The sequence below is a fragment of the Nothoprocta perdicaria genome, unplaced genomic scaffold (genome assembly GCF_003342845.1).
Source record: "Nothoprocta perdicaria isolate Ctin4 unplaced genomic scaffold, notPer1 scaffold_179, whole genome shotgun sequence".
Taxonomy (NCBI): domain Eukaryota; kingdom Metazoa; phylum Chordata; class Aves; order Tinamiformes; family Tinamidae; genus Nothoprocta; species Nothoprocta perdicaria.
This window is the reverse complement of record NW_020454971.1, coordinates 1,349,700-1,374,518: the sequence shown is the minus strand read 5'-3', so window position 1 is coordinate 1,374,518 and position 24,819 is coordinate 1,349,700. Positions and strand designations below refer to the sequence as shown.

Genomic DNA, 24,819 nt, shown 5'->3' with positions numbered 1-24,819 from the left:
ATGTGTCCTGGGCTGGCTGCRTCGCTCTCCAGATAGCGCTGGCGCTGGTGCCCTGACTGTCAAAAGGGCCTTGCGTTAGGTCTGCTTAAATAAGGCACCAGCTTAAGTTCATTGCATTGGTTTAGCCGGATGTATTTTTAGATAGTTCAGCAGTATATAAATATCAAATCCACATAAAATTCCATGCGCATCCGAGGGAAAATATTCCACTTTCGGAGCTGACATTACCTTGGCCTTTAGGAATGGTTCCATGAGTTTCTCTCTCATTTCCTCTCCCCTCTCTTTCCCAATCCTGCAATATTCTCTATTCCTTTCCCTATGTATATTTTTAGGTAGACCTTGGAGGCAATGTATGCACACAAAAACATTTTGATATCTCCCCCCAAACTCCGCTCCAAATTGCTGGTTCCAATGTACTAAAAGAAGAAAAAAATAATAATAAAAAAAAATCCAGGCAAACCCACAGAACTGCAGCAGACTGTTCCCGAGCAAGTCGGAGTAATGAACAACACATGAGGTGAAACGCGACGCGCGGAGGGGCGCTGAGGCCGAGCCATTTCTGCCGTCCGCGCTCCCGCAATCCAGCGCGCGGGGCCGGCCCGGTGCGTGGTGCCACGCGGGGCTGGGAGCACCGGCCCCGCCACGCGAGGGCCCGTGGGGAGGCGAGCGCCACGGAGCCGCACACCGGGCGGAGGAGGAATAAGATTTCACCACGACGCTGGTTTTTTTKTGTGTGTGTGTGTGTTTTTTYCCTTCCTTCCTTCCTTCCCCCTTTCCTCCCCCCACCCTCTCACGCCGCAGCGAAATGTAAATTATTTTCTGCTCCTAATTGGATTTAATTATTTCTGGGGGAGAGGCGGCGGGAGGCGGTGGGCATGGCGCACAGCTGTCCCGCCGCACAAAGGCGCCCGCCGCCCTCGCTCCCCCCGCGACGCCGRRGCAGCGGCGCCCGCGGCCGCGCCTGGGAACGGGGCGCTTCCCCAGGGACCCCCGTGGGGCCCATGGGGCCGCCGACCCCGATGGAGGGTCCCCTCTTGGTGTGTCCCCGCTGCTCGGAGGGCGCTGGGCGGCCGGCAGGCTCCGGGCGCCTCGACCGGAGCGGCCACGGGCGTAATTTATGGCGCGACTCGTCAGTGGCGGCGGAGGGACCCCGTTCCTTGTTTGTCGCTCGCTGTTAACATTAATACACTCCATGCTGGCTATAAAAGTGTATTTGCATTTAATTGCGAGTCAGGGTGAATTAGTGGGCTTGATTTAAGACCCCAACTCGCTTCTTGGAAAGATCCCATGGGCCGGGCCGATGGGGTCGACGGGGCTTTGGTTTGGCCAGTGGCCGGGCCAGGCTGAGGGTCCGGGCGCAGGCAGCTGTGGTGGCTCCTTGGTCGGATTGGGGGATGTTGCTCCCAGGGAAGAGCGTCGGACACCAGGGAAGGCCGGCAGGGACGGGGCTGCGGGCGCCAGGCAGCGGGAGGCCCCGTGGGGCGGCCGCCCGACTGGTTTGGCCGCGGGGATGATGGATGGGCCTGTCAAGGGACCCGGGGTGCGCCCGGCTCCCAGCACTTGTTTGTCCTGCAGGGAAAGGCCCATCCAGCCGGGCGCAGGGCCGGGGCGGGAGGACAGGGCAGGCCCCCTCGGGGAGGTCCATTAGCTGATGAGCTTGGCCTAGGCCCAGCTCTGCGGAGAGCCTGTCACAGCCCCCTCGAGCCTCCTCCATAACTCTCCTTTTTTTTTTTTTTTTTCCTTTAATACCTGCTGTCTGTACATCAAATGCTCCCAGGTCTTTTGGCCAAAGGCAAAAAGGAAGGAGGCAGCTCAGTGTTTTCCCTCGGAACCCGTCGAGACCAGTCTGTTGGCCACGCACGCAGGTTTCTGTCATCCTCCCTGGTGGGGAAAGACGGAGCTGTCACGGTGCCAGGAGCCCGCGGGCCCCGGGCGAAGAGGCCTTTGGTGCTGGGAGAGGCGAGGGGGAGACGGGAGCACCTGAGCGGCCTTCCCRCCCGGCATGAGCTCCGTGTGCTGCTGGAAGCTCCGTGGAGCAACCCTGGCAGGGCAGGGAGGGCAGCGTGGGAGGTGCAGCAGGTAGCGGTGGTGCTCGACGCCGCTGGGAAGCCGTGAGCAGCCTCGCCACCCTCATCCCAGCTCGTGCGAGGTCCCAGAGCCCAGCTGCTTCCCCCTGACACGAGCGTGGCAGGAAGGGACTAAAACCGGGCACCTTTATGAGGTTTTCCTGTGTTTGAGGTTCCTTGGCGGTACCCGGCACCGGGCAGCCTCCGCTGGCGCCACGGCCGCCCCTGCGCGGTTGTGTCGCCGCTCGTGGCCGCTCGCACGTGGGCACGCGCCGCCAGCGCCGCGCCGGCTTCCCGCGCTCCTGACACAAACAGGGCTGCTTTAAAGGCACCGTATTGTTTCATAATCCGAGAGGAGGACTATAAAACATCAAATTACACTATCTTCAGGCTAATCTAAATGCACTACAGATTGAAATCAGAGCTCATTTGTCCCTGATGCAAATTATTAAGTTCTAATTATAAATATCCATTTAATTACCCCATACATTTTTATTCTGCAGACCCTTCTCAGCAATTCTGTCTGAGATACAGTAGATGTATAGGAGCAAATCTGCAGTAATTAATGTGCATTTCCTAAATAATAAAGAACAAACACGAGCCACTTTGTTCATGGATGACATATCCGCACACACATTTTTAGCTATCCATGTCATGGCATCAGACTCTGAATGCTAATTTAAAAATAAACAGAAAAGGCAAAAATTAAAAGTTTTTTTTTTTTTTTTTTTTTTTTTGCTTCCCAGAAGGAACTCGTGGCTTCGCTCCTAAACCTTGGCTGGTGCAGGAGGGCTCGCAGGGACCTTTGTGCCCTTCTGCACAGCCACGTGCATCTCTTGCCAGGCCTGGCCTGGCTCCTTCCTTGCCAAAAGCTGAACCAGGGCCCCAGTTTGGAGGAGGGATTCTGCATTGGGGTGGATCACGTGTTTACACATGTGGCAAAGTTGTTTGCATCCGGTCTGTACCCGCACAATTGTCTGTCTCCTGGTCACTCCTGCCTGTGGGAGAAGGCCTCGTACGGAGGAGTGTTTAGGGCAAACCAACCGTTTCCACCACTTCCACCATTCTCTACATGAGCAGGCTGAAGCGTGGAGAGTGTTCAGGTCTACTGAGGTTTTTCCTTTGCTTTGGGAGAGGGTAACCCTGTGCYTGCCTGCCCCGGGCACAGGGTTCCAGGATCCGGGACCAAGGAGGGCTCCTGCACACAGGAACAGCCGGCCCGCTCCGGTGTCCGGATGGGAATGGCAGCAGCCCAAATGCCTGGGAAGAGCCCACGAGGGCAGATCCTTCCTGGACTCGCCCCAGGTGCAAATCCCAAGCGACTCCCTGGCAGCCACAGGAACTGCTTTGCGGCCAAGGCAAGATTTGGGATCAGCCCCAGGACGGTTATTTATGTAGGGATTAGCAAAGAGCCTCGTCTAATGTCTACTGAATTCTAGGGAAAAACTCGGAGCACGCAGCAGGCAGCCGCTCCAGCCTGGAGGAAACTGATGTCTGTCAAAAGCCTCCGAGCAGAGCGCGCGCGTGTGTGAGCTTGCATATACATATATGGGGTAAAAATCCAACCTCACTGAAGTTAATGTGAGCATTACCACAGCCTTCATTGCACCCAGGCTTTATACCCATATTTGCATCTGTTTTCTGGATAGGAAAGTAGGGTTTCTGAAAAGGATAGTTGGGTCATGTCGGTAATTATAAACAAAAATTTGCTTTGAATTTTCTTAGACATGTGCTCTGCTAAAACTCTGCTAATTCAGGCACTGAAGAAGACAAGCAGCTGCAGCCATGTCCTGTATCCACAAGTAACTTTATCCCTATCAGTTATAATCATTTCAACTTTAAATCATACGAGCTTTGTTCTACAGCCCAAGCCACATGGCATTAGGAAGAATATTATAGCGGTGTGAAAAAGTGCTTGTAGGACCTTTAGCACCWTTTAGAAAAATGCCTAACCAAACCAAACCCAAACCTTATTTTCTAAATAAAGGACTCATTTTCTTACTTTTCTGAAGGTAGTACCGTTTTTGGAATGAATTGCCTGCCTTTTTCCCCTTTTTTTTTCCAGCTTGCATCGCAGGCTACTGCTTTGAACTGTGCTTTTTATTGTAGTTCCTCCATAGTTCAGTCGCTGAGCAGAGAGTCCCGTTTGAGATTTTGCATCTTGTCACATCTATTATGCAGAAATTTAATATACAACCTAACCTAGCAGTCAAATAACGAACGAGCCACGCTGCAGGCACGTGAGTGCTTTAACTCTTGAACAATCTGCTTTTCCATAAGCAGTTCAATGAATTGCTCTGTTCCCGTAGTTACTGTTTTGAGCRGAAAGCAAACTGCATATCCCGTCTGGAATGCTAGGATTTCATAGCTCAATACTCTAACTGTTATTATTATTATTATTATTACTATTATTATTGTTATATCGTGCAAATGTATCGGTCATTGTATTGTTAATGTATGGTAGGGTGCTGTCGCTAGGACAGCCTTGGCTCACTAATGGGGTCAGGCGTGTCACCGTGTGATATATGGATTATGTTTACCGTGGCAGATTTTGTTTGTGAGCCAGGCTCTGAGAGCGGAGCAGATGATAAATGAAGATACTCTGCAGCTTCACGCTAGTTCCTGTGGTCGCAAGTCTCCAAAACAATAACGAGCTTCTCGTAATGGAGAGGTATTTACGTGCCCATAATTGACTCGGAGTTGGAGATCTGCGGCTGGAGCCTTAAGATGTGGTGCTCCACCACCCCGGTGCTTTTGCTGGGAGATCTTAGGTGATCCAGATAAACTAGTTAGGTTTTGTTATGAAAACTGGGCTGAGTGTATGAGCTTTCCATTCAGTTAAGTAATTTGCCTGGCCAAAGTAGTGACCTGTTTGTCACATCTGGGCCGCTGCATGTTGTCTGGACAGTCATCRCCACCCGCATCCCTAGTAGTGGCCAGGCAGACGCGCGCGTGAGCGTACGATGGGGAGTCCCACTGGGGACTGTATCTAAAGACTTGCTTAYGCTCTAGAAAACAAGTAAAACACTCTCTTTAAATTAAGATCGTTGTACTGCATTAATGCTTTGACTGGGGAGGCCAGCGTTTGAAGAGGCTGCAGCAGCATGGTAAGCTGGGCTTGGCCTTGTGGGTCATACCAGAGGACTGTGAAGCACCAGCACTTTCGCAGGCCTCGTATGAGATGGGGCACGGCGGTTCTGCCGCATGGCTGGTGGCGACCTGATGGTCGCCCATGGGTCAGCGAGGAGCCCAAGGGTGTTCACGGACACTTGGCTTTCGCTGGTGCCTCAATCTGAGCTACAGTTACTTCTSGCTTATTTATCTCCTGAAGAGGCAAAGTCCAACAAGCTTTTACCTCGGGGCCCATGGAGAGAACGGCCAGGCAATTCTTGTTTCAATCTGCGCGTCTCTCTGGAGCGCTAGTTCCAGAGACTGATCAATAGGTTTTATTGTAGACCTCCGTGTCTCTAAAAGCACCGTGACCTTCTCCCGTCTAAAAATAGCGTCTGCTCTGCAGAACCCTGACCTGCGGAAAGCCCTTCGGAGCACAGCTGAGACGTGCAGCCGACTGCGCATCCCGCAGGCGCCGCGTGCCCGGCGCCCGCCAGCGGGTGCTCGCCGGCCGCTGCCCGCTCGGCGCGCGGCTCCAGCTCGTGCCGAGGAGCCCTGGCCGCCCTGCTCCAGCACGGGCCCCTCGCGGCAGGGCCTGCTCTCACAGCGACCCAGCTCTGCTAGGAGGAGCCTTGCAGGAAGGCCCGAGCTCACGCTGGCGCTAGCATCTTGTCCCCAACTCAGCCCTTGCGCAGAGACGTTTCGTTGCCTTTGCCGTTGCCACCGGGACGGTTGCTGAGCYCCGGCAGCCTCGGAACGTGCCCTTCAATACAGCGTTTTTACTGCTTCTTTTAAATGACTGTTCTTAAGACTGGATGAAGGAGGGTCAGTGGCGTTAAAAGCCACTGCTGGTTGCAGAACTGAGAGCTGGTGCCAGCTCCTTGCTGGTAGTCACTGGTTGCATCCTATTCATTCAGGCAGTTCTCAGTGGCAGGGTGAGGAGGGGTGGGTTAAATACGGATTTTGGTGACCAAATGATGTCCGGAAGGACCTGCTGGTTGCCCAAGGGAAAGCCTGGTGAAGAGCAGCCCTCATTTCCACGTGCATCACCCATCAGAGTGGAGGCGTTTGGTGTTTCTGATGTGAAGGAGCTGCCATGGGCAGCAGAGGCACCAGCAAAGGGGAAGCATCTTGCTGAGCTGTCCCTCCATGTACTGCAGTGCCGGGCTGCCTCCGAAGGGCTGGACAGGTCCTTGTGGGACAGGTCTGGTGCGTGGCCCCTGGAAGATGCAAAGGGAAGCGAGTGGTGACTGCAGAGCGGTAGCGGGTGGCACTTCTGTTCTCCAGGAACAAAAGCCAGGAGCGTCATTGCCTCCTRGCTCGCCAGAAGGTCCGTGGTGGCCGTAGTGTGGCCAGAGGCCTAGGAGGCCGCCTGGGCTGGGCTGCACGTGGCCAGGGAGGCGCCAGCGGCCACCCCGGCTGCTCCCAACCAGCTCCCCTTGGCTGCGCGACGTGTCCGTGCCGGCTCTCCGAGCGCAGAGGCTGCTATTAGCAAGTGTCACTCAGTTATGCGAGAGTGGCRCTTTTAGCTGCCATCTAAGTGCCTGGCTCTTGGGTTTACAGCAGATTAAATTAAATTTTAGGCTGGTTTGGCTTTACTGAAAGTAGACAAAAGGAGCAGCTGCGGTGGAAATGTGATCTGGCGCCGGCAGGGATGAGGAGCCCTAGGAGGTGTTCCCAGCCTCCTGGTACCTCCTCCGGTCTGGAGGACGTGGCTCTGCAGGTGACTCTGGATATGAGGGACCTGGCACACTGTCCCTCTGGAGATGGACAACGGGCACTTACCTCCTTCACTCAATGCTGGCCTTCTCCCCATGGGCCAGTGCGTTTGCTTTGTTGGGGAGCATTTGGATGGTGGTCTGAAACGCCTGGTGGCAAGTACTGGTCTTCTTTGTGGTGGCTTTAGTGTGTCCATTCAAACACTTAAGTGTGCAGCCTGGGATGAATATGATTTACTGATTGCTTGCTTGTTGGTGGAATCCATTTCCTAAGCTGTGAGGCCTGGCTTATTCTGACATGGTCTTAGCTGAAAAACCGCAGGACTTACGCAGACCACGAGGCCTCTAGACCTGGAGGAGAGTCTCGAGTTTTGCAGTAGTCACAAAATGCTGCAGCGGGTGGGTGGCACAGCCGATGGTCATCTCAAACAGAAGTGGAGTGGTGAAGGAGTTCCAAAAGAGGGTCCTACTGGAGACCTTCTGGGACAGATATTGATGGAAAAAAGTCATGGTAGGAGACATCTCAGTGACATCCACTGCTTGAAGGGCGTTGTTGGTATATCAGATAGTAATACAGCCTCTGTGTTTAAAGTTAGATTGATAGGGATCAAAGACACCCTGCAAGATCAAGATGCGACTGGACCTGTTCCAAAACTGCTTTCTCAATAACCTTCTTCAAGAAGGCAAGGGTAGAGACAGGCCAATAATCGGCAAGGCTGTTAATGTCAAGAGATATTTTTCTCTTTAGCAGGATGATACTGTTCCAGGGYGGCTGGCACCTTGCCCTCGTGCAGTGAGGCATCAGAGCAGTGATGGTCCGAGGTGCTGGACTTCACGAGGCAGGAGCCTGAGGTTCAGCCCGGGGCTGGGGGCCTGCAGCCCACTGAGTGCAGCTCCACTGAGTCWACCTGGGTGCAGCTAACAGGGAAGAGCAGATACTGAAAAAGATAATTGTTGAATTAAAATGCAGTCCTCCTCTTGAATTCATTGGCATCTTTTCTTATGGCTTTTGATTCGATGACGGGCATAAGCAAATGTAATTTTTTTCCCGCATATCTCTGTACTAGTTTGCATACTTCAAGGCTAAATGACATCTTCACCTAAGAATGAAAAAGTGTGTGGAAGATTTTTTAGGTCTATTATCTACATAGTCTTTTACTAGAGAAAGTTAAAGCTCAGCCTAGGAATACCTAGAGAAATCTCTTGTCTTGGAAAGCAGTAGGAAGTACAAAATGAAAAATATGGACTGCGTGGAGGTGCTGGCTTTGGGTGCTGAAAACTCCGCACCGGTTTGGCCGCCCACCACATGSCAACGAGCTGTTCTGGGCATGAGCCTACATATGTCTGGCTTTCACAGGCCCRGGATGTTTGAGAGGTCCAGCTCCTTCTACAGCCTTGGTCCAGGTGGAGGCCTCATTCGGTGGCTTGCAGGACCTTGCGATGCGCTGTCCTACCGTGTTTTGTTCCTGGCTCTGTCTGTAATTCGCTCTGTACCTGTTGTCACAGACCACTCAATTCCACACGAAGTGTGCGTAGCTGCTGGTTTAGATTTGGTCTCTTAATTTCACTATGTGGCCGTTTGTTCAGCTGAAAACTGAGCACATTTTTGGTGGGTAATATATTCCCTGGAAACTGTGATTCAGTAGTACTCAATCTGTGAGGGAATTCAGGAACAGCTTTGGCTGGCAACAAAAAGAAGAGAATTTCAGAAAAATTTTGGTCTCTAAACCAAAATCTAAACTTTTTTCTTTTTCTTTTTCAGTGCAAACTGATTTTTTCCCTTGAATTCTCTGTTTGGCAGCCAAATAAAAAATATCTGTTATATGTCCAGCTCTTAATTACAATATGCACCTCATACAAGGATTTTTAGATTTAAATTATTAGCAACTGTGCAGTAGCTGGACAACCTCAGTTGAAGACGAGTATCTGCTTGCATTATCTTATTTGTAACTTTATTTAGTATTGTGKCAAAGTCGATTGCGCCGTGCAGGTTTGTGGCTTTGTATAGATTTCTCGGCACATCTATAGGTATATGTTCTTTACCTACACATTTCACTGACAGGACTTTGCTCTGAGTGGATGATACATTTCATAGTTTTAATTATCCTGACCAAACAAAAGGAGTGTTACTTTGAAATGTGTATTAGCAATGAAAGTCCCTTTTGGCTGTGGTATTTTGCGAGCCCTAAAGCGAGAAGAAGGCTTTTGCTAAGTGCTTTGTCTGGGCCACATGGTGCTTCACTTTGTGTCGATGGTAAATCCCTGCTCTGAGCTCTTTCAAAAGTAGGAGCAGCGATGTCTGTGTCTGGCAGCCTATTTGCTCTGGATGCCTGTTCTTTCGAAGAAGCTCTTCGAAAGCCCAGTTTTTGATTCCATAACTCTTGAATTTACATTAGTTGTTAGTGCTGCAGTATGTAAATAATCCAGTCACATTCAAATACTGTTTGCATAATTCACACCTTATGTCTGATGGGAGAAAATGTGAAGCATTTCCTTAAATTAACAAAAACCTGCAATTATTTTTTTCCTCTAAATGTTGAAACTGCAGGGAAAGGCATCTCCTAGAATTTTATTATTTGTCCAGTTTGTTTTTGCTGTTGTTTCAGAATAATTTAGCAAGGCGTGCGTGAGAAACTGGCAGCATCTGCTAATTTTCAGAGCCATCAGAGTGCGGATAACACTAAAAACCGGAGGCCAGAAGTGGGGCCGACACCTCCTTTGCACGTGTTCGGATGCGCTTGAGCGGAGCCTCGCTGCTCTGCCAGGGAGCAGCCTGRGGTGCAGCGGGGCAGGGGGGTACGGGGTGTTGGCCGGTAGCTCCAGCTCTTCTCCACCAGCCGTGCTGAGATGGGGAGAAAAAAAGGCAGTGCTTGAGCGAGGGAAGGCGAGGAACTGGCCATGGGTATCAGGAGTTTTGTGCTGCAAAGCCCTGCACAGGGCAAGTCCCGACAGCTCCGCAGAGCCGTCCGACCAAGGGCTGCTTGCACACACCCTGGAGCTGAGGGAGCTGTGCCCTGCGCTCCAGCAGAACACTCCCATGCTCCGTGAGCGCTTCCCTCTCCGCTCGGAGCGGTCCCACGCGGAACAGGGCGTCACTTAACACGTCCAAAAGCATCAGGGCTCTGCTGAGCGCTGGGCTCACACCTGACCACAGCAAAGCGGCCTTAATCGTCAGCAATCAGAAAGGATTTAAGTGACTCCCTCCTCGCTTTCCCATGCAGCTGTAGGCACTTTCCCCAAGATTGAGAGAGGCAACACAGCTCCTCAGTGGTCCTTTAGGCGTGTTCTTTTTACAGGGGAGAAGCTGAGCGGGGGGACCCCATACTGTGCCCTGCGAGTGCAGTGATCTTTCTGTGAGGTGCTCCACACCCATTTCTTCCTACAGGTTAGAGACACATTTTTGGCACTGGATGCGGTAAGCGTTCCAACATGTTCTTCGTCTGCCGCTCTCACTCATGTCTTTAAAGACCTCATGTCGTGGCTCTGGTTGCATGCACGTATTTCAAGGTATGGGACCTGAGTAGTACAAAACGTGGCTGAAATACGGTGACGTGGTTTTAACCTGCTGGTAGGAGTTTGCTGTTTGTGTAGTCTGTTTGCTCCTCCTTTTTTCCCCTATGGTACTAGCTGCTGCTTCTAGTTTTCCAGGCATCTAGCAAAAGGCTAGTAATAGTTCCTTGTGATACTTTCTGCACTTATTCTTAAATGCTAAAAGCTGTCAGCTGAATTTGCTAGGAATGCAGAGTGAAATGCCTTCAGTTGTTCATTTTCTAATCAGCATGCGCTCAAACGATGAAACGCCGTGCCAAAATCTACTGAACTCTTTCTGTTGACTTGGATTTTGGATCAGACGCTAAATTGTGATTTCATTCCTTCTTCTTTTTCCTGAGGCGTGAAACTTGCCAGTTTTTTTTTCTATTTTTTCTCTCTCTCTCTCCCTGCTGCTATCTGGATGGCATTACACAGCCCATATTCACCCAGCTTCGCGTGGCGCGCTGTCTGCGCTTCGCGTTCTTGCTGTCAACGGGCGCAGCCCCGTTGGGTTCTCAGCTGCTCTCTGTGATGGGCGGCAAGGTGAGGGCTGCTGGGCCGCTGCGCTGCAGGTGAGGGCTGCTGGGCCGGCTGGAGACATGGCCCTCGCTTCTCGCCGTGTCTCTGCTCACCTTGCTGTTGTCGGCGTTATATTCCCCTCAAATGTGGGGAGGCAATGACGCTAGGAGTTGTGGTGATCCAGGTGGGAGAGGGGATGAGGTGAGTTATCCTGCCAGGGAAGATTCAGCGTTTACCTGTGGTCCTTTCACTTGTGCGAGGCTGTGTAAGGGTGGCCACGTTTTAGATGTTTCCTGAAGCGTCGGCATTCGGAGCACCGTTACGGAAGGAGTAGATGAATGACCAAAATGCGGGGGCAAGATAAACTGGAGAGTTCAGAAGCCACGAGCAAGTCGTTTGCTAGGGATGAGGGAAGCAGTTGCAAGATGGTTGATTCTCCAGGCCGTTTCAGTGCTGTTTGTATATCAGGATAACAAGAGGGGAGGCCTTACTAGGCCTGTGTGACATTAAAGGTGCGCTTAGCTGCAAAGCACAGCCCTGCCTGCTATAAAATCAGGCAGACRCTGTAGCTATGCTGCAGCTGGCATGCACGAGGCCAGCAAGGCTGCCCACTCGTGACTGGGCCAAACCTGTCTCTGCGTCTGTGTTGCCCTTTTCCTAAGGAGAGAGCGTCTCCCAGCTTTTCCCGCTGCCCAGAAGAGCAGAGATTTGCAAGCAGCAAGGGCCCGTTTGGCCACAGGTGGCCAAGCATTTCTGCAGCCCATGGGAAGGAAAGGACTTTGCCCACTTATCAGAAAGCTGCTTGCACGGAGGCTCCTCTCCTTGAGGCTCTTGGGAAGGTGCTCCAGAAGTAGAGAGCATTTCACCTACTATTCCAGTGGCACGAGTGTCCGTGGCTGGGACCTGGGATGTGCCCTGCTCCTGTCTCTCTGAGGGGTGGAAGCAGTCGCCATTTTGCGAGACCTCTGGAGACCTAAGGAAATGGGAGCGTGCTGCAGGAGCCAGGCCTGCAGGTCGGAGCAGTAACTAGCACAGCTTTTGAGAGGGGAATCTCCAAGCTGGAGAAAGCAGTTGAACAGACCGCTGCATTTGCAGCGTCCCCGGGAGGTTTTGCTGCTTCCCTGCCGTTTCTCCCACACACAGGGAGCACGAAGCCGGGCGGGATGCGGGCGGTGGCGGGTGCCCGCACAGCGTGGGGCTGTGGCTGGCGGTGGTGACCGCGCTCTGGGCTGTGCCGCGGAGCGCGTGGGCCGTGTCCAGCCCGGCAAGCGCACGGCCGCTGCAGAGCGCCCAGGGAGAAGGGGCTTCCCAGTGCCAGGGCCGTTCCTCCGGAGCGGGCCTTGCTGTGCTCGTTACCTTCTTTCTGACCATCTGCATTCTCCACAAAACATGCACTTCTTCCCCTCTCAGCCTCTTTTTTACCAAGGCAAGTTGGAAAATCACCTGTGTTGCCTCTTGCTGTGTGTGACTGCAGAGCTTTTCCTTCCCCTTAGTTTCAAAGTCATGTCAGGCTCCGTACAGCTCTGCTCCCTGGTTCACTGCTCCTTTTCCCTTCATATCCTCTGCCCTCCACTTCTTCAGGGAGAGCATCTGTGGTACCCAGTGAGTCCTTCCCACCCCGGCACCTCCATAGTGCCTCCTGGCCTCTTCCCTGCACATAGCAGGCCCTGCTGGGTYGGGTCCTTGGCCGTGCTGAAATCCTCCTGATCATCCGCTTCATTCATCGCACTCAGGAAGAAAGTAACTGGCTGATAGAGGTGCTTGTAAGTGAGCAGTATTACATTACTACACATAAATGTCACATTAATGGAACATTACAACCAAAAGAAGCTCGTAGATCACTCTAACCATCTCCAGCATATGTTGTGCCTCTGCCACCTGCTCGTCACCCGTTTGTTTGTGCGTGGGACGGGAAGGCGGCTGTCGGTGAAGCCTGGAGACCGGCAGGAGCCCACGTCCCTGCTGCGGGGCTCGGGCCTCACGGCGGCCATGCGGAGCCCGCGTCCCCGCCATGGTGCTCGGGCCTCACYGCAGAGCCCACATCCCCGCCGCGGCGCTCGGGCTGCCGGAGAGCGTGTGAGGCACCGCCAAGGACAGCGGCCCGGGCGTGCTGGAGCTCAGGGTTGACAAGGTGTTGGTGCAAGGTGCTGGCTTGGCACCTTTGGCATGTCCAGCGCCAGCCAGGGGGCTGTCCGGGCTGAGCTGCGCCCTGAGGCTGCAGGGCTTCATCTGCAAGGGCCTTGGAGATGGCTCCGCGTAGCAGAGCCTTGCGGTGGGCCCTCCAGTCCTCCTCAAGGAGCCCCAGTTGGCAGGTCGGAGTGCAAAAGAGAAAGTGCCTCAGCCTGATGTAATTGCCCTCCTCCCCGCTTCGCTTAGTGGGAATCCTTTGATATTTGAGCAGGGAAATCCTCTTTATCAAGAAACTCCACCTCCCATTATCTTAGGCTCTCTCTAAAATGCTTCCTGCTGGCCTGCCTTGCCTAGTGTCGCCTTGTGAGCCTTCCGCCTTGCCTTGCCTTGGGAAGCGTTCGCTCCAGCATTTCCCTCCTGTTTGGCTTGTCCAGTGGGCACAGCGAGACTCCCAGCGACTCGCGTTAAGTCAACACCCTCTGGCTAACAACGCGCTCTGAGAGTCAGCCGTGCCCTCTCGGGCAGGATCCTCCGAGTGAGCACTAGCTACGTGAGAGGCTGAGCCCGAGTGCCGCTGCGAGGCGCAGCCCTGGAGATGTGCTGGAGGTGCCCGGCAGAGGCCTGGCCGGCGGCTCCGGAGAGTGCGCGGAGAAACGCGGGGCACTTGGCTCTTGGAGACACTTGGGGAGTCTTGGGTACTTGGAGAGTCGCATCCCTGTGCTGAGCTGCTTGCGTGGGTGGGTCGGCCTCCTTGGAGGTGAAAGCTGTGGTGAGGATGAAGAGCTGCAGTATGGTGGGTAGAAGGGATGACCCCATGGAAGAGAAAATCCAGCAGCAGTTGTGCTGTTGCCCTGTGCCTCTGTGTGAGAGGAGCCTTCATCACCACTTCTGCATCTGTCATTGAATACACCAGCCACTTGCTGCTACTGCCTGTAGCATCACTTTGGTTTAGGGGGGTGCAGTTGAGCCAAGCTCAGCATTAGCTCCGTGTGCTGCACTCGGCAGTGGTGCCTGTCAGGTGACAGATGCAGAAGGCATACAGAGTAAAACTAACCCGTGTTTGCATCTCTCCTTCTGCTACTTGCACTGCAGGGCATCTTTTTTTCATCTCTTTTTTTGTGTGTGCTCCAGTAATACGTTAGCACTCTTAATTTGTTATAATAAACAATTGCAAAACTGGAAATAGGAAATATTCCTAAGTGGACAAAGCTCTCCCATRCTGCAGGTAGTTGGGTGTCTCCAAGAACTGTGACTGCTCAAGACTGAAGAGCTTCTGCTCTTSTCACGTCCCACAGAAAATCAGACCACCGCTCTGACCCATGGTGGCGATTTAACTCGCAAGGGACCAGTTTCTTCTTTCACATCAGTAGCTCTTCCCCTTGTGTAACTCGATTGAGAATACTACTATTGAAATCAATATATACTTACGTAAGGGAGTGCAAATACTTGCCTAATACATTTTTGGAAATGAGGAAAGTGTAGGAGAATGAACATGTTTGCAAGATAGTCAGCTTCAGCTAGCAACTGCTAAGGTGAATATGCAAGGAGTCTCATTCATTCTTCCAGCATCCAGAAGGGTTGGTGAGTGCTGTGTAGTTAGGCCTAGGGCAACACTTTGTGGTGTAAATCAGATGGGATGAGCTTGGCCAGTTTGCCCCAGCTGACAGTCTAGCCCTGAAGACCCATTGCTTAAGTTACCTGGAATGGCCGCTGGTTTTATTTTTTATTTTTTCTCCTTAGGTCATTAAAAGTGTCTTTTCTAGTGCATTGGATTTTGTCATTCACATAATTTTTTTCCCTTCCTGTCACCCCTCAAACACACACAGCATGCACCAAACTCAGAAAAGAGTTAATGGTATTTTTTGGTAATGTCTTGTAGTTCTTTATACTCTACATCTATGCTCCTGCATTTCCAACTTACTACRGCTTGGAAAATAACTTGACTGAGGGAAGACTGTGTCCATGAAATGGTGCAATGTGTAAGGAAATGGTGCCATTAATTGTGCAGTTTATATRGACTGTAATTTGTGAAGCCTTCAGCTTCAACCCAGATTAGAGTTCCGTTAGCTTAAAATAACAAAAAGAGAACTGTCAGAATGGGAACAAAAATATTAGCGTTGTGAAACACGTTAACAGGTAGCCATTAGCACTTTATGTCTGCATGAATAGTATCTTTACATGTTTTATTGGTAACAGAACAGGGAGGATGGTCAGAAAATGACATGCGTTTTCAAACTGGCGTGTTCTTTTAATTTCAGCTTATTTRTGATTTATTTTATTCCGACTTTATTGTTGGTGCTTATTGGAGGACACATCCCTGACGGAGGAGCAGGGATGGAGCAGACGGTCACGACGGGAGCCCCGTTCCTCTGTCCCACTGTGCCGTGGGTGCCAGGGACCGGCCTCCAAAGGGTGGCYGAGGTGCTGGACAAGATGTGGCCGTAACGTAGGGAGGTGCCGGTCCATTCAGACGCGTGTGCAGGATGGGTCTGTGATACATGGAAACCCCGTGATCAGCTCTCGTTCGCACGGATGCGTTTTGCTGGTTACCATTTGGCCGCTCATTGAGAGCGGTTCCTGCGGAGCCGCATCCAACCGTTGCTTCGGGGGACGGCAGACATTTGTGTGCAGGATGAAGAGACACGGGGGCACGGAAAGCCCTCGGTCAGCTTGCAAAGGGCAGCGCCGGCCCYGCTGCGGTCCTGCCCGGAGGAGGAGCAGGGAGGTTGATCTTCGGGGCTGTCTGTGTACGGAAGAGCAGAGCAGGAGCTGTGCTCGGCGATGGTGCCGTGCAGCAGCGCTCACATACGAGATGAACACACGCCCCATGGAGCGGAAGAGGGTGGCTTGCTTTTATTTATTTTATTTTCTTTTTTTTYCCCGTTCACCATGTTAAAAATGCTCTGCTTGCCCCCCGAGTTAAGGCAGAGGGTTGCAGGTAGGAGCTCAGCGGGCAGGAAGAGCCCTTTGCTGTTCCCCACAGAGTGGCGGCAGCAGCGGTTCCCTTTGGGAGATCCGGTAGCGTTGGCGGTCGTGGTGTGGTGTCCCCCTTCTCTTAGGGGAGCACTCGCTRCAGGCATGGAGCAGGGCCCGTGGGCGCCACAAGGGCTTTTCCCCCTCGATCTTGGGAGGTTTTAAGCATTGGAAGCAGTGGAAGCAMTTCACTAGGTTTAACTTTGTCTGTTCCTATAGAACTGGTTTTAGCACTTGCAGTCGGTGTAGGTTTCTGCATTTAATAAAGGGCGAGCTCTCTTTCTTCTCATTCTTTTCTGCTTTCTTTTCATCCCTTATTTTGCATTCTGCGGCGCTCAATGAGCATTTAATCCCTGCCCTTCTGTCTGTTGAGATATTATGTTTTTTTAATAGTGCTTGTTTATGACTAAGGTCAAAGACAGTATTTCAGAACAAAAATTAGAGTTAGTTCATAATTGAGTACATATGTATGTTACTGTTTATTTTTATAGTTTGCTAATTTATTTTTAAACAGCTCAGTTGAGCCAACATGTTTATAGGTCTGTTTATCACATGTCTTGCCAGTCGGAGTGCTACAAGACGCATGCTTTTCAATAACAGATCCCACATTAAATTAGATAATACCGTCAGGTAGCAATTTAATTATATTAATTGAGTGTTTAGGTTGCAACGTACTTTTGCAAGGGCTATAGCGACGTACGTTCATAAGCGTCTGTGTATAAATCTTGGTGTTTAAAATGTTATTCAAGAACAGAAAAATGGAACCCTATGGAGTGTTTTGGGGAGAGAAACGGGGATGKTTTTTCCGACGGTACAAACTGCTGTGGCTTTGCTGTGAGTGCAGAGCTGGGCGATGGGCCTGGGGGGAGCCGGAGCTGTGCGGGAGCGGCGCTTCCCGGCCCAGACAGAGATTTAATCCTCAGCGTAAACGTTTTCTAGTAGTAAAGGGTGAGGAGAGCGAGGGGGGAAATTCCTCAGCCTCACAATGCCCACAAATAGCAGGCTTGGTTGGGAAGGCGCAGGAAAAGCTGCTCCTCGGCTGTTTGGTTTTGCTTGTGCCAGTGGCTTCCGAAGGCGCTGAGCTCCAAGCAAAATACTGGCCAAAGGCAGGGAGGTGGCTCCGCTCCTCTCCTCGGCCGCGTTTCTGCTGGGACCTCCAGCTCATTCTGGGCGCTGCGTGCTCTAGTTTCAGAAGAAAATACTAATATAAATAAAAGCAGCGGGAGGTCAGAGGTTGATTTTTATCACAGCTCAGAGACAGATAAGGGGGAGCCAGAGGGAAGTTAGAGCGCGTGCAACATTCCTGTGTGGAGATGTTTGGCGATCTCCTTTCCTCCCTATCTGGATGTGGGAAGGACGGAGCGGGACCTGGAAGGAAAGGCAGGTGGGGAGAATGGCGAGGGGCAGCAGCAGGAGGCCGTGGCCCCTGTTGTAGCCACTGTGTCCGCGAGAGGGTTGTTTCCTCCAGGAAAATGCGTTGCCAATTAGCAGCCGGGATCATCTCCCCCGGAATGAGCTTCTGCTGGGCACCTCTGCCTGTGCGCTGGGGGTCTTGTCCAAAGTAAACTGAGGGGTGACCCTGGCCCTGCAGGGCTGCTGTAGCTGGTGCTGGATAACACAGAGTAGTGCGTTTAAATCCGTGACAAAATCCAAGCCCTAAACAGCCAGGCAGTGGAAAGCGTTAGAAGATAAGCTGGTTGCAAGCAGATCCCTGGCAATTCTCAGCCCTTCACATCACAAACAAGTAAGGAAAAATGAACGGAGCTCGGCCTTGCCTGTTCCCATCCGTTCTGCAGATACCCATGTGAGTGGGGAGTCAGACCCTTTTCCTGGTGTTTATGAATATTGGGATGCTTAAGTATGAGATTTTTTTTTTTCCCAATTGCAGCTTTGCTGGGTATATGATCTCTCGGGACTAATACTTTTCCCCAGAAAAGGCGTTGCTGAGGCAGGGGTGTGAGGACAGGCAGGAATCGCTGCAGATGTAGGCACCAGCGAGCCTTGGTAGGACCCAAGCCCTTGGCAGAGGGCTGAGCAGCAGCAGCAGCAGTTCTTCTATGCAGTGTGACAGGCTGCTTTCCTCAGCCTCTACCTTCTTATGTGTGACCAGGGTTTCATCTTCTGCCCTTTTTTACACCTGGACTTAGTGCCAGTAGAAGACACCACTGTGTCTACATTAGCAAGTCATTTGGTATGGCAGGAGTGGCTCACATGATTGCACTGCTTGTGTGGGAGAATTATACTTCGACCAAGCTGTGGTCGGGTGGCCTTGAACCAAACATACGCTTTGAGACTGCTTGCGGGACCAGTCATTGTCCTGGGCACTGCAACTCGCAGCAAATGTTGGGACGGGTTTTCTTGAAGCGAAGCCTTCTGGAGAAGTCCTGCAGCACCTGACTCCCGTAGCAAGGATTTCACAGAATCACAGAATGTTCAAGGTTGGAAGGGRCCTCTGGAGATCATCTAGTCCAACCTTCCCGCTCAAGTAGGGACACCCAGAGCAYGGGGCACAGGGCRGCATCTAGGCGGGTTTTGAAGACCTCCAGAGAGGGAGACTCTACAGCCTCCCTGGGCGGCCAGTTCCAGGGCTMTGTCACCCTCACARTAAATAAGTGTGCAGTTTCTCCAAGAAACTGCTTCACTCTCTCTTGCTTTGCGTATTGAGAGCTCTCTAACCTGCTACTAAGCCAGAACCAACCATTCAGACCCTCTTCTATTCCTGATGAAATCTATAGAAATGCTGCTCTTTGGATCAGTGGGAACCACGTGGTTGGGTCGCTCATCACAGCTGTCTCTGGACCACGTAGCTTGGCAAGTGGTGAATTGTCCAATGAATTCTGGTGTATCTCCATCTTGTGAGCATGAGGGAAATCAAAAGACAAGCAATGACTTGCACATTCTCAGGAAGATATTTAGAAATCCTTCCAGAAAGAACAAATGATGTTAAGATACAGGTTTTCAAGTTGAGGTGTCCTTAATGAACTTGACATTCACAGCATTGGTTGTTGGCATTTCTGGAAAATCAGGCTTTGTAGAAAGGCCCCAAGATGGAAGTACCCAAGATTTCCSTTTTCTCTTCCATCTTTCAGCCCAAAGGTGGATTCTCTGTGTCCGGATATGGGATCTGGGCACTCTGATGCACTTCTGAGGTGGGGTCCTACCCTGGAGGTCCTGCCACCCAGAGGCTGCTAAAAAGTACAGCCAAAAGTGTTTACAGGATGTGCTTTGAAGTGYATATGAAAAATGTTTAGCTCTGTTAACTGCATTTGCTTTCTTTTCTTCTCTTTCCCCACAAATCTGCATTCTTGAAGGGGCTTGATTTGCATGTGAACATGGGGAGACCGTTTGTTTGGTCATTTGGCAACTTGTGACTAAGTGTCTTAAATTAAAGCTCTGTGAGTGGGTTTTTCCCATCCTTTCTCTTTAGCTAAAAATAACGGACTGATTTTTTTCTTTTTCTCCCCGTTTCTGATTACGAAAGCTCACCTCTGGCCTGGGACCAGCCAGGGAGACTTTCTGTCGTGAAGGAAAAAAATCCCAAACAGTTATAACATCGAAAGCAGGAGGTAACACTGAAAGTCTGAACATAAACTTCAGTTGCAGCAGCCACTACCAGGTGATTACCATAATGCAGGGTGCTTATTACTCTGCTCGAGGTTTCTAAATGCTTGGGAATGATTCCAGCTTGTTTAGGCTTGAGAACAAAATCTCTCTGAGATGTGTAAGTCAAGATGGAAGGGATCCAGTGAGCTGCATGAAGTTGCACAGTACCGCCCCAGTGCTGAAGGATTATTTTAATGGCTAAGGCTAACAGTGCATCTGATAGTGTTTCAGTATAAATGTTTGCAGACGGAGCTCAAAATGCTTATTTTAAAATGATCACTCGTGGCCTAAAACCTGRTTTGTTTACTTATTTTAGGAACGAGACAGAGATACAGAGCTACTGGGTTAAGGATGCTGAGTTGATACCTGCTTTGGGAGCAGATTGCAGTGTTGTTAAAGGGAAGAGCGTTTTTCTTCACGCCCGATTCCGCTGACATCACTGTGAACAAAACCGTTGCAATCTGGACTCTGCCTGACAAAATTGGCCTCATAGTGAACGGCCTTTACACCCTTTTTGGAATTTGCAGAGGTTTGCGCCGCCTGAGGCGCGAGACGTAAGCATGGGAACAGATAAACCTGCTCTGTGGATGCTCTTCTGCTCCTGGCTTTGCTTGGGGGCAGCGGGGAGGAGGGATCTGGTTTTGCTGTGGGTTTTTTTTTTTTTTTTTTTTTTTCCCCCAAATCTTTAAGTCCATTTAAAGGACTCACAGAGCTGTATTTTCTTTACAGTAATGAGGCCGCGTGACATATCAGTTGTGGGAAATCTGATAGACTTGGAAGACCCTGGGAGGGTAGAAAATTACTTAATTTACTTTGTGTGCAATGGTCTTAATTTTCAACTATTTGAACAACTGATTGCTGGGGCAATCATCAGTTCTTCAGAGTTAAGATGTTTCCTGCTGCAATGGAATATTAGCCAAATCAGCTGTGGATTGTGATGACAAAATGGAGTGATTGCATGTGTCCATCTCGAAGTAAAGAGAAGATTAAAAACAAATCCCTGAACCTGAGCCTCGGTGCTTTTTATTTTTCCCGGAGGGGTGAGGCAGGTGAAGTTCACATTGTCTCGTGGTTAATTATCCAGATGGAGAGCCGGGACTCCCCAGTTCTGATCCTTGCTCAGTCAATGAATCCCTGAGTTAGGAACAGAATCTGGTTTCTTTACAAGCTGTCGAGAAGACCTTTGCTTTGTGCCTAGTCCCCTCGGTTCTTGTGGCATTTGCTCATTGTGGGCAAAAGCAATAGGATCTAGCAGTGGAATTACGGGGTGTCTCAAGGGCTTTCTTTCCAAATTAGTATTAAACCTGCGCTTTTTTTTTGTTTCATGGAGACTTAGGGCCAGGTTTTTTTACCCTTGTACTGGGAAGGTCCTATTTTTTTTGCAAGCAGAACGGTGAAGTTGATGGGACTTTTTTTGAGTCCCTTATGTAGGACTGACGGATTAGAAACTGGTCCTTCATTAGAGTTAGCTATTGCAGCCCTTACACTGTGGGCAAGCCCTCACTTGAATGAGTTTTCCCACTGATTTAGAGGAGAGGTGCCTTCTGTGCGTCCCTACTCATAAGTCTCATCAAGACCCTCATGTTCTGCTCGCAGAGCAGAAAATAGCTCTGGTGCAAATGCAGGGTGAGGCACCTCCTCACACCAGGAAGGGTGATAGGACCCAWTTTATTCATCAAGATATAGCTTGCACTAGAGCAAAGATGACAGCGTACTTTATGAAAACTGTGTGTGCCACTGAGCAAAATATTTGTAATTGTTTAGAAAGGAAAATGGGCATGAATATTAAGAGACCTTCTCCCGCCTTTCTGTGCCAGCAGAAAATGAAAAACTCAATGTGAATATATTTTCTTATTAAAAAAAAAAAAATCTGGACTATAAAATGCAATACTAATTTATGAAGGCTGAGAGCTGCATGAGTGAGAATATTTAATTACAGCTGCAAAGTACAAACATTTCCTAGCAAGCATTCATTGTGTTAATAATAATTAATTAATTCCTTGGCTAAAATGTGCTTCCTGCTCATGTTCTTTTAGTAGGCTGGAAATCTGATTCCAGTTTTTATTTTGTTTTGCTGACAGCCACCCAGAAAGTAAGGGTGTTCGAGGATGGAGCCTATTTATATAAACAGAGCTTTATGTTACACTATATAGATCACTGCATTGGGGCTTGCATGACTTTGTTTAGTCGACTTTGCAAACTGAGGCAAGGACTTCAAGCCGATCAGCTGATTTAGGAGGACCTAGTATTTGACTGCTGCAGTGATAAGTGTCTGTACAAATATTTATACAATTCCAATAGTCGTTTGAATTGCATTATTACACCACACAAAGCTGTCAGGTTTCCAGGGGTTCCGTGGCTTGCTGCTTACAGCTTCCATGCGTTCTGCCAGCGTATGCAAGCGCGGAGCCGGCTGGATGCAAGGTGGGATCCAGGGATGTGCCGAGCCCCTGCAGGACGGACCCCAGCCCGATAAGCCCTGCCGAGAGGCTGCAGTGTTAGTTCAGGCTTAGCACTGGATTCATGCGGCCGTGTGGCAGCGGGTTGGCTTGGAACGGGGGCAGAGAGAGGCTGCAGGGGCTCAGTGTGCACAGAGAAGCTCGTACCCACCTGCAGGGGTGGTACAGAGGTACCCCAAGGAACTGGGGTAATTGTCTGTCTGCAGTGTTGTTCTTCACCTGGATTGCTCCCAAAGGCTGCTGCTAAATGGGGGAATCTTTCCATCATCTGGACTTTGCAGTGGGCTCTGTGTGAGACGGGGATGACTGTCCCCCGAACCAAGGAGCTGGGAGGTGCGAGCACTGTGTGGGCTTATACCGGGGGTGCAGGATCAAGTGCAAGGGATTTGCACTGTTATTATAGAACATAAATCATCCCCTGCCTATTCYCTGCCTATTTGGAAGTTAGTCCAAAAAAAATGTATAGTTGTGTAGTTCAGATTTGCCACCTTTTATGATTTTTTTTCATGGTTCTCAGCACCTGTTGGTTTTCATAAAGCTCTTGGAGTCGTAGGATTACACTATAGTCTAATAGCAATCCTAGCTCCCACGTAAGGCTTGAAAAGGTGATTTAAGTGCTCCCTGATTGTAAAGTGAAAGAGATCCCAAATGAATCACTACAGAAAAAATCTGCATTTTGTGATCCTTAAGCCAACATCTAAACTATCACAGTGCAGGCAGAACTAAACTTCCTGATTAGGAAGGAGAAGCTGGTGGAGCCAAGATCAAATATAAAAGGAAAAAGATTCTTCTAAGCAGCTCATAGGGCTGAGGGCTCCCTTTTTAGGGGGATTTTAGCCTAACTTTTTTCCTGTAGGACTTGCCAATTCTTTAGGCTTTATTCTACCGCTCTTCCTCAGACTGAAGCCCTGTTGTGCCTGGTTTGCATCATCCATGTCGCTCCGTTAACTTCAGCAGAGTTCCTCTTGGCTTTACCTGGCCCAAGCTTTTCCTGACTAAAGGCCTCCAGAACTYCTTTTATTGTCTTAAGACCAGCTTTGGTCCAGCTGTTTGTGCTGCATTTTAATTCAGTGATAACTGTGGTGTCAAAAATGTTGCTACAGCAACTAATTGTCGTGTTATGGGGGCTACGGGCTGACCTCTGCTTGCATTTCCATCAGTGTCAGCCTGCACTTGCATCTGTGAAGCCACTGGGATTATTCCAAACCCCCACAACCAACAAGAGCTTGAATGTCTGACGGAGGAGGTGATAGGTTTCCAAAAGTATCTCAGTGTGAGTGTAAGACTCCTTTCCAGACCAGTGTTTTAAGAGTGGAATAACAGCCAAGCCAATAAAACCTTAGAGATCAAAATATTGTATTTTCCGAGTAACAAATACACAAAGCTGTACAATTCAGCATTAAAGGGTAATGAAAAGAGGGTAGTAGGAGTGTGAAGGCGGGTGTTTGCCTGGCTGTACTCGGCACGCTATTGAGGTGGTTGCGTGTAGAGGCCAATATTCCCAGTCTTGCCCTGCAGCTGGGAGTGACACGGGCAGCTGCTAGCTGCCCCGCACCAGGCAGAGCAAGTCCTGTATTCTGACATGCTGCTAGTGGTTGCGTGCCATGTTGCCCACTGATCTATTAGACTGGGAATTTAGAAGAGTTTGCAAGGTTGTGGAAATGGAGTCCAGGTTGTGGTGGGTCTCATGGTGGCCTTCATCCTCAGGGTATTTTGTTTTTTAGGAGCAGGAGGATGTATCTTTTCAACAGCTATTTCTGAGGTTGTGAAGAAAAGGACTCCTTATTCCAGAGAACCATTTGAGTCTTTTGAGGGCTTGTTTTGCCCCAGCGAAGAGTAGCAATCCCATGAATTAAGGAAGGAAAGAAAGAAAACTGCTGTAGAATTCCTGCCTACCAATTCTTAAMTCCCAAACCTCCGTGATGTATAATTTATAAACGCGTCACGCTTGCCTCTGCCCTGGCCTCCTAGCGTGGTGTCCTAGATTTCAGGTTCAGCGGCCAGCCCTCCAGCAGCCTTTTTCTCTAGGTAGCGCGAACCACCAGCTGTCCTGAAGAGATGGCCCGCTGAGTGCAAGGCATTTATGTACAGCGAGCTCAAAACCACGAGGCTGCTTCATCTGTGTCACCGGCTGTGGCCATCCTCTCTGCTGCCGCCAGCCCGGCTGGGTTAGCCGGGGTCAGTGGCCGCTTGTGAGGAGGATGCTCCCAACCGAACCAGATGGATTGAATGAGGCAGGGAGGGCGCAATTTCCTTCAGATCAGTCCCAGGGCTCCAGGGTTGTCATGTGGACATGGGACTGTTGTTTCAGCCCTATCCATAGGGTGCCAAGCGGGATGGGATCCCCCTTTCTGGATGGGGCGGCATCACCGAGCGAACAACACACAGCATCAACAGTGTGGGTGGTGGGATAGCAGGAGTAACACCTCATTTTTCTGATCCTGTTCTAACAGCAGTAGCCCAATTCTGGAAATTTTGCCTGAGCGCATTATTTCCAAATCATGTAATTCTGCCACAGAGTGGGGATTGCTGCTGTGCACCACTGTGCCCCAGCCCAGAGGTGGCTGCATTTCTTCGGCGGCTACAGTAATTCCTCTGCCTCCAGAGTTATTAGAGGTGGCGTGGGGCACACTGATAGCAGTGTGCTCTGAAAAGCGCTGTCGGGGTGAAGATGATTAGGGCTTCTTTGGGGAAAGTTCTTGGGTTGCG

General features: G+C 50.5%; 1 protein-coding gene and 1 long non-coding RNA gene across 2 annotated transcripts in view; both read left to right on the top strand.

Moving 5' to 3' along the window:
* Positions 1-24,819, top strand: part of BCL11A (B cell CLL/lymphoma 11A) — a 122,348-nt gene that overhangs the window by 74,896 nt on the left and 22,633 nt on the right. The gene's annotated exons all lie outside the window — the stretch shown is intronic.
* Positions 19,545-20,309, top strand: LOC112944928. Its single transcript, XR_003248873.1, has 2 exons — positions 19,545-19,664; positions 19,968-20,309. It is a non-coding gene; the product is annotated as an uncharacterized LOC112944928 (long non-coding RNA).